The sequence below is a fragment of the Rhinopithecus bieti genome, unplaced genomic scaffold (genome assembly GCF_001698545.2).
Source record: "Rhinopithecus bieti isolate Rb0 unplaced genomic scaffold, ASM169854v2 scaffold_11710, whole genome shotgun sequence".
Lineage (NCBI taxonomy): Eukaryota > Metazoa > Chordata > Mammalia > Primates > Cercopithecidae > Rhinopithecus > Rhinopithecus bieti.
In genome coordinates this window covers 90,341-99,681 of record NW_016806876.1, presented here as the reverse complement: position 1 = coordinate 99,681, position 9,341 = coordinate 90,341, and the positions used below count along the sequence as shown (strand labels likewise).

At 48.0% G+C, this 9,341-nt stretch overlaps 1 pseudogene; it reads right to left on the bottom strand.

Moving 5' to 3' along the window:
* Window positions 1-9,341, bottom strand: part of LOC108533545 (uncharacterized) — a 73,457-nt pseudogene that overhangs the window by 56,234 nt on the left and 7,882 nt on the right.

The following is a 9,341-nucleotide window of genomic DNA, read 5'->3' as shown; positions in this document are numbered from 1 at the left end:
ACCCTAGATCTTAAAGTATAATAATAAATAAATAAATAAATAAATAAATAAATAAATAAAATGTAGACTGGATAAATTATATCTATTACAATCAGCAACAACTCATAAATTACACTAGGGACACCATTAAAGGGATAGCTGAACAATTAGGAACTACCAGTCAGATGGCCTTGGAAAGCAGAGTAGCCTTAGATATGATATTGGCAGAAAACAAGGTGTTTTGTTATGATTGGGACCCAATATTGTACCTGTATTCCTAATAATGCTGCCCCTGATGGAACTATAATGAGAGTGCTGCAGGGATTAACAGCCCTATCTGATGAACTTGCCAAAAATTCTGGAATAAATGATCCTTTTCCTAAAATAATAGAACCTTGGTTCAGTGGATAGAAAGGAATTTTGACTTCAGTTCTCACCTCGTTCACTTTTATTGGTGTACTTATTCTTGTAGGCTGCTGTACTATTCTCTGTCTTTGAAGTTTTATATAAAAACTTGTCTCTGCTACTCCCACAAAATTATTTCCTAACTCTCCTCTACTTTATTTGAAAAGATTACTTCTTTTAGAAGAACAAACAGAGCAATCGAGTCAAGACATGTTAAACAAGTTTGAAGAGGAATTATAAAATAAAAAGGAGGGGAATTGTAGAAAGTGAAATAAGTAGAGGTTCTTCTTCAAAGGGACTTTCCTTGAAGTCTAATTGAGAATAGACAGTAACCTCTCTTAAAAGCAAAATTTACTCAAAGACCTGTGCTAATATTTTTAGATATCTGCTCTGTTAGCCATAATAAAGAAATCAATATGCTCTATGTTCTTAGTTCCCACATTTTAGCCTAGGTATTTTCCCTGGCATGCCTGAACCGGTCCAAGCAAGCATTAGGTTATAGCCTATTCCTCTTCCTTACATGGAAGTGTTTTTGCCTCCCTCAGCATTCCACAAGTTACTTCCTCTCCTCCTTTGCTGTCTTCTGCCTTGGCCTCTTTTGGGAAGTTCTAAGTTGCTAGCCAGTCAGGTCAAGTACAGAATGTGAGGTCCTGTTCCAGGCAATGGAAACTGGACATAGCAGTAGTGTGGACGTGTCAGGTTATAAATAACCCTGTCTCCTTTGTGTGTGCTGTCATGGCAAGACTGCTAGTGCACAGTACCCTTTCTGCAGAAAGTAAACTAGCCTTTCTGAGAGAGCTTTTGTCCCAGTGTTGATTTTTGCAACACTGAACACTCGTTCCCAACATTAGCAATGTTCAAAAACAATACATTAACTGTAGTCACCAAATGTAATAGATCTTCTGCACCTAATCCTCTTGTCTAGCTGAAATTTTGTATAATTGACCACAACCTCACTCCTCCACCTCCACCACCAGATACCTCATTTTAAGGCAATTACCTCTTCAATGATGCTATCTTCAAATATAGTCACTTTCTTAGGTGCTGGGGGTGAGGGTGTCAACATACTAATTTTGGGAAGCACACAATATGGCTCACAGCAGCCTCTGTCAGGATGTAACATTTACATGGAGATCCTGGTAACCTAGCAACAAAGGAAACGACATGAAAAGATTCTGGTGAAGAAAATTCCAGGCAGATGATTCTATTGAGCAATGGTCCAGAAATGAGCAAACAGGGTGTGTTTGAGGAACCAGGGATCAGTTGCAGGGAGAGGGGACGTGGAAAGCAAGGTGAGGAGGTGAAGTCGCAGAGTTCTGGGGAGGTGTGTAAACATGACTGTGATTTAATTCTCTATGTGGTGAGAAGTCACTGGAGGGTTTTAAGCAAGAGTCACGATAAGATTCATATGTTTAATAGCTTTTTCCAGTTGCTTTATGGAGAATGCATTCTAAAGAGGGTAAGCATGGAAACAAGGAGACTTTTGTTGCCAGTCAGATGAAAGTGATGGTGGCTTAGACTAGGTAATGTGGAATCAGAATGAAGCAGGTGGATTGGGGATACATTTGAGCATGAGGCTATAGAGACTATAGGAAATGTTGATTTGTTGCATGAAATGGGGAAGTGTCTTCAAGACTACTGCTACATATTAGTCAAGTTAGGATAATTTCCAGAGATATGTTGGGGCCCTTTACTGAGATAGACAAGAATGGCAGAACAGGCTTTGGGAGAACATCCAAGTGATCTAGTACTTTTCTAAGAGCATGGATCAGGAAACTTGGTGGAGCCTGGGCATCCTCAGAAGAACTGACACTCTCCTCCTGCTGGTTATTTTTAGCACTGACACCAAGACCCAGAGCACAGAAATTCCCAAATGGGAAAAGGCATGATGTTGTAGGAATGCAAGCATGATGATGAGGTTGTTGGGGCTTTGCAGCACACCAGCTGCATGATCCTGATGCAGATTTGCTGCATCTGGCCAGGGTGAGGTCAGTCTCCTGTGAAGTGCAGATAAGGCCACCCACCTCATAGATCTGTCTTGGCAATTCAACAGAGTCACACTCATAAAATGGATGCAAGTCCTGGCACACGCTGGGTGGCTGGCATGGATTATTGGTAGTATTGTTATTAACATCTTTGGTGTTATTAATATCCTCAATGTTGGTGGGACATCAGCTCAATCACTCCAGAAAAACCTTCAGAGATATCCAAAGGCCTTCAGACAGTCTTAACTCTTCCATACATTATGCAGACAATTGCCAACTAACTCTCACTTCAGTCTTGTTTTTGCTTTTAAGTTAAGTGGCTCTAGGTATGACCCTAATGCTCTAGGCAGTGTGAGGGTTGTGTTCTGTTCACCCCAGGCCTTTGACAGGATGAGGGGCAGGGAGAAGGTGGCAGATGTAGGCCCAAGGAGACAGTGGCATGAGCAGGTTGCTTCCCACATGCAAGGTTGCTTCTTTTGTTTGTTTAGCAAATAGAATCCCACTCAGTCTCACAAAGTTTGCTCCCCAGTGAGACAATATACATTTTGTTCATAGCTGTATTTTCCTACTGTTGACAACAAATGAAAGTACAAAAGTTAAGTACAGTACTCCCCCCATCTGCAGGGACTATGTATGTTCCAAAGCCCCAATGAGTGTCTGAGACAAAGGATAGAACCACACCTTACATATACAATGCGCAAATTTCCTTTTGCTTTTCATAATTTCACTGGTAGATTTGTTCTTACAGTAGACATTAGCAACCTCAGCCTACAAGGTTGTTTTCTTTCCTCCATTAAGTTGAGAACTTTTGGGTTTTCACTTTTAAAAGGACTTTATAGCTTTTCTTTGGCATATCTGAATTGGCAGTATTACTACTCTGTGCTTTGAAATTATTATGAAGTGAAATAAATGTTCGTTGAACCCATGCACTATGATAACACAGCAGTCGATCTGATAACCAAGACAGCTACTAAAGTGACTAATAGGCAGGTAGTGGGTATAGTGTGAAAATATTGGTCAAAGAGATTATTCAAGTGCCAGGTGGGTGGGGATTTCATCAAGCTACTCAGAATGGGTGAGCAATTAAAATGTATGAGTTGTTTACTTCTGGAAATTTCTATTTGGTATTTTCAGACTGCAGGAAACTGAAACTACAGGAAGCAAAACAGAAGATAATGGGGGGCTACCATATCAGTATTCTCTTGGAGAAGCATAGACACAATTAAACTGCCCAAACTAATGAGAATTCACTCATCGAATACTGTTTATTGAGCACCTATTAAGTGTCAGATCCATGCTGGTGTGCCTGTAAATTGGGGTGTCAGTTTGCCTCCCATGGTGGTGTTGAACCTCATTGTGCCAGGTTTTGTTGTCCCTGCCTCCCAGTCACCCATCTACTTGCAGAGGTCCCAAGCCTGAGCCCAGTCTACCGGAGCAGTTGGTCATCTTCAGCGGTTGGTTTGATGAAGCCACTCTCTTGGTCAACAATGGCACAGGACTAGTTTCCTGGATCACATCTTTGTGGGGCTCCAGCAGCTGTGGTGCTGGATGCCTCCTATCAGGACATTAGGGCCTACAGCTGCCAGGGCTCACCCCATGCATGCTGTGCCCTTTCATTGTCTATGTGACAGGTGACTGCTTTTGATTTCTTTTGAGACATGGAGTCACCCTGTCACTCAGGCTAGAGTGCAGTGACACAGTCATGGCTCACTGCAGCCTTGATCTCTTGGGCTTAAGGTATCCTTCCACATCAGCTCCTAGCTGGGACTCAGACATGTACCACCATGCCCAGATAATTTTAACAAATTGTTTATAGAGATTGGGTTTTGCCATGTTGCCCAGGCTGGTCTTGAACTCCTGGGCTCAAGCAGTCCATTCACTTCAGCCTCCCAAAGTGCTGGGATTACAGATGTGAGCCATGTGCCTGGCCATGAGTGCCTGCTGGGGATGCATTAGGCTGAATGAAGGGGCCTGGGCCACTAAATTCCCTAAGTGGGTTCAGGGTGCTGGGGTCTCAGGAGGTGTGGCTGCAGAACCCCTGCTCTGAGGGTCTCCCTGATCTTTGGTGAATAGTAGATCACCCCAGGGGATGATGTCTGAAAAGTGGTTCCAGCCCTACCTCTGAGGGGCACCTGGGGTTCTCCTGGCACGGATCAAAGACTGAGTTCCAGACAGAAAGCTGCTGCCCCAGCTGAGAAGAAGCAGGCTGCTGGATGTGGGCTATCCTGGGGCAACTGCCCACTCTCACCCTTCCCTGCATTGCAGATTGGGAGGTGAGGAAGGTTAGAGGACCAAGCTAAGACACAGGCAAGACCACATTCCAGGCATACAGGCTGACCAGGGGTGAGGCCTGCTTCCCTCCCAACAAGCCTTGCCCTTGTAAGGTAGGTGAGGGACTGAGGCCTGGGGATGACCTCCCTGGGGTCACACAATGGTTGGCATCCCCTCAGAGTGGGGTTGGGTTGGGCCATCCAGATGGCTCTGGATGCTTTGTCCTGGGCTCTGGAGGGCAGGCTAGGGGTGGGAGGAGACACCAAGGCTGGACATGGAGNGCTCTAGGCAGTGTGAGGGTTGTGTTCTGTTCACCCCAGGCCTTTGACAGGATGAGGGGCAGGGAGAAGGTGGCAGATGTAGGCCCAAGGAGACAGTGGCATGAGCAGGTTGCTTCCCACATGCAAGGTTGCTTCTTTTTGTTTGTTTAGCAAATAGAATCCCACTCAGTCTCACAAAGTTTGCTCCCCAGTGAGACAATATACATTTTGTTCATAGCTGTATTTTCCTACTGTTGACAACAAATGAAAGTACAAAAGTTAAGTACAGTACTCCCCCCATCTGCAGGGACTATGTATGTTCCAAAGCCCCCAATGAGTGTCTGAGACAAAGGATAGAACCACACCTTACATATACAATGCGCAAATTTCCTTTTGCTTTTTCATAATTTCACTGGTAGATTTGTTCTTACAGTAGACATTAGCAACCTCAGCCTACAAGGTTGTTTTTCTTTCCTCCATTAAGTTGAGAACTTTTGGGTTTTCACTTTTAAAAAGGACTTTATAGCTTTTCTTTGGCATATCTGAATTGGCAGTATTACTACTCTGTGCTTTGAAATTATTATGAAGTGAAATAAATGTTCGTTGAACCCATGCACTATGATAACACAGCAGTCGATCTGATAACCAAGACAGCTACTAAAGTGACTAATAGGCAGGTAGTGGGTATAGTGTGAAAATATTGGTCAAAGAGATTATTCAAGTGCCAGGTGGGTGGGGGATTTCATCAAGCTACTCAGAATGGGTGAGCAATTAAAAATGTATGAGTTGTTTACTTCTGGAAATTTCTATTTGGTATTTTCAGACTGCAGGAAACTGAAACTACAGGAAGCAAAACAGAAGATAATGGGGGGCTACCATATCAGTATTCTCTTGGAGAAGCATAGACACAATTAAACTGCCCAAACTAATGAGAATTCACTCATCGAATACTGTTTATTGAGCACCTATTAAGTGTCAGATCCATGCTGGTGTGCCTGTAAATTGGGGGTGTCAGTTTGCCTCCCATGGTGGTGTTGAACCTCATTGTGCCAGGTTTTGTTGTCCCTGCCTCCCAGTCACCCATCTACTTGCAGAGGTCCCAAGCCTGAGCCCAGTCTACCGGAGCAGTTGGTCATCTTCAGCGGTTGGTTTGATGAAGCCACTCTCTTGGTCAACAATGGCACAGGACTAGTTTCCTGGATCACATCTTTGTGGGGCTCCAGCAGCTGTGGTGCTGGATGCCTCCTATCAGGACATTAGGGCCTACAGCTGCCAGGGCTCACCCCATGCATGCTGTGCCCTTTCATTGTCTATGTGACAGGTGACTGCTTTTGATTTCTTTTGAGACATGGAGTCACCCTGTCACTCAGGCTAGAGTGCAGTGACACAGTCATGGCTCACTGCAGCCTTGATCTCTTGGGCTTAAGGTATCCTTCCACATCAGCTCCTAGCTGGGACTCAGACATGTACCACCATGCCCAGATAATTTTTAACAAATTGTTTATAGAGATTGGGTTTTGCCATGTTGCCCAGGCTGGTCTTGAACTCCTGGGCTCAAGCAGTCCATTCACTTCAGCCTCCCAAAGTGCTGGGATTACAGATGTGAGCCATGTGCCTGGCCATGAGTGCCTGCTGGGGATGCATTAGGCTGAATGAAGGGGGCCTGGGCCACTAAATTCCCTAAGTGGGTTCAGGGTGCTGGGGGTCTCAGGAGGTGTGGCTGCAGAACCCCTGCTCTGAGGGTCTCCCTGATCTTTGGTGAATAGTAGATCACCCCAGGGGATGATGTCTGAAAAAGTGGTTCCAGCCCTACCTCTGAGGGGCACCTGGGGTTCTCCTGGCACGGATCAAAGACTGAGTTCCAGACAGAAAGCTGCTGCCCCCAGCTGAGAAGAAGCAGGCTGCTGGATGTGGGCTATCCTGGGGCAACTGCCCACTCTCACCCTTCCCTGCATTGCAGATTGGGAGGTGAGGAAGGTTAGAGGACCAAGCTAAGACACAGGCAAGACCACATTCCAGGCATACAGGCTGACCAGGGGTGAGGCCTGCTTCCCTCCCAACAAGCCTTGCCCTTGTAAGGTAGGTGAGGGACTGAGGCCTGGGGGATGACCTCCCTGGGGTCACACAATGGTTGGCATCCCCTCAGAGTGGGGGTTGGGTTGGGCCATCCAGATGGCTCTGGATGCTTTGTCCTGGGCTCTGGAGGGCAGGCTAGGGGTGGGAGGAGACACCAAGGCTGGACATGGAGAGATTGGGGCACAGGGCCCTGAAGGTCCAGGTGCAGTGAGAGGCCAGGACTGACCTGTGGGAACTTGGATGTTGGTTACTGCAGATGTGAGCACGGCAGTGTACCGGGGCTCAGGTGGCTGCCATGGGGCAGATGTATGGAGAGGTTAAAGCGCCAGAAGACAAATCTACAGCCCAGTGGGAGGGGAGGATGGCTGACAGGGCTGTAAAATGGGTGCCAACAACATTTTTGGGGATGAGCTGTGGGTGTGAGAGAGCAGGCAAAAGGGAAATGCCTGAGAATTCTGGCCTGGAACAGTGGTAAGTGGACTTTGCCCAGCCATAGAGGGGCCTGTCAGGGAGTGGGGCTTCTGGTTTCAGAGAAGCCCAGAGATGTGCTCATGCAGATGAAGGTCCTCATTGGTTGGACATGGAAGGGGCAGCTACAACCTGGGGACCACTGGTGGTGGGCTGAGCCCCTGGGACCTCTGGGGTGAGCAGACAAGTAAGTGAGGAGGAACCAGTCAGGGAGACAGAGGCAAAGGGAAGAATAGGAAAGTAGACCCCAGGAGAGGAGCAGACCCAGGAAGAGGATGAAACTTTCTGCTATCCTGCCCCATCGGCCTCTGCCCCTGCCCACACACCCTAGTGCTCTCACCCTGAGTCTCTGCTTGCCTCTGCCTACATGGCCGTCCCAGGCATGTGTGGGCTTGAGCTGTGGGGGTAATTGAAGGGCCACTTTCAGAAGGCACAGTCTAGAAATGGTCAGCATTGAGTCACTGTCATCTCCCAGTCCAGGGAACAACCTCTGCCACAGCCTGCTGAGCTGTCTTTGTCACCCAGCATCTCCTTTCCTTACTCCAGGAGGCCTGGAAAACAGCTCAGAGCTGTGAGACATGCCTCTTCGCAGTGTCTCTCTACATTGCTCCCTCCTGTGCCTCAGCATCCTCCTCTGAGAGGTGGACCTGTCACTGCATGTGAATGGTGAGATCACTGTGAAAAAGAGACTGTCTCCTTCCTCTTTCCTGGGCCTCTGGTGCCTCCCTCCTGGAAGTAAAGAAATCCAGCCTACCCATGAGTCCAGGCAGGAAGGCAGCCCCACCCCAGCCCCCAGAAAGAAGAAAATCTCATTGAGCTGTGAGGGAGGGAACGGTGACAGCCCTGGACGCTAGGACAGAAAAGAGCTGAAGCCTCCGGAAGGTCATTCTAACCAATGCCCACTAGGCCCTGGAGCTCTGAATGGGGTGGTGTAGGGGATCAGAAGCTTGCGGACCAAGGCTTTTCAGCTGCTTCGGAGGCTCCTAGCTCTGCAAGGGGCTGGGTTTCCCCTTATAGTAAACTTCTCTCAATGCCTGTCCTCTCTCGTTCACTTAGCTGGGCTACCTGCTGGGCCTCCTTCCTTCTGGGCCCTCCCTGTGTGTCTCCTTGGGTGGGTGAGGGTTCCCCTGGAGACTCCCTTATGCCCTGAGGCTTTTAGTCCAGAATGGAGCACGCTGACCTCTCAGCATGTGCAGCCACTTGGAGGAAGCAGAGAAAATGGGAGGGGACGCATGACCCAGATCTGAGCATAACTGGGCAGAAACATCTTGTTGAAGCTCCTGGCAGCCTCCTTCAGCCCAGGTAGAGGTCCTTGAAAGTCCAAAATCCCCTACACAGGAGGGGAAACTGTGGCTGGGGGTGGGGCAGGGGCGGCCTCGTATTGGGGGTCTGGTCAGATGGGCCTCTGCTCCTCATCTCAGCTGTGGCCTTTATGTGCGCTTCCACCAGCAGAGGCCCCTTACTGGACTTGGCCCCAGTGGATAGACAGGAAACTGCCAGCCATGCTAGCCACCCAAACCAACTTTCACTGCCTGGCTACTCGCAACCCCACCCTCTCGATCTCCTGGCTTAAGAACCACAAGAGTTCTAAGGAGAGCATCACATCAGTATATCAAGGTGTACCTGGAAGTTAGTGGGAGTGTGGCCTGGATGTGGAAGGTGGGACCTGTCCTCAGCTTACCTGCCCTTCCACCTGGAGCAGTGGCACCAGCATTAGAGCCTGGTCATGTAGTGTGGTGCCCTCAGACTGCTGTCACCCCACCTCTATGATGGAGAAAAGTTCAGCAGCCTTCAGCAGATATACACGCAGTACAGCTGAGGGAGGGCTGTGGCCCGTGGGCAGGGGGCAGGAAGGTGGGCAGTCTCTGAGCTCCCATCTATTCTTTCAATGTGCTCT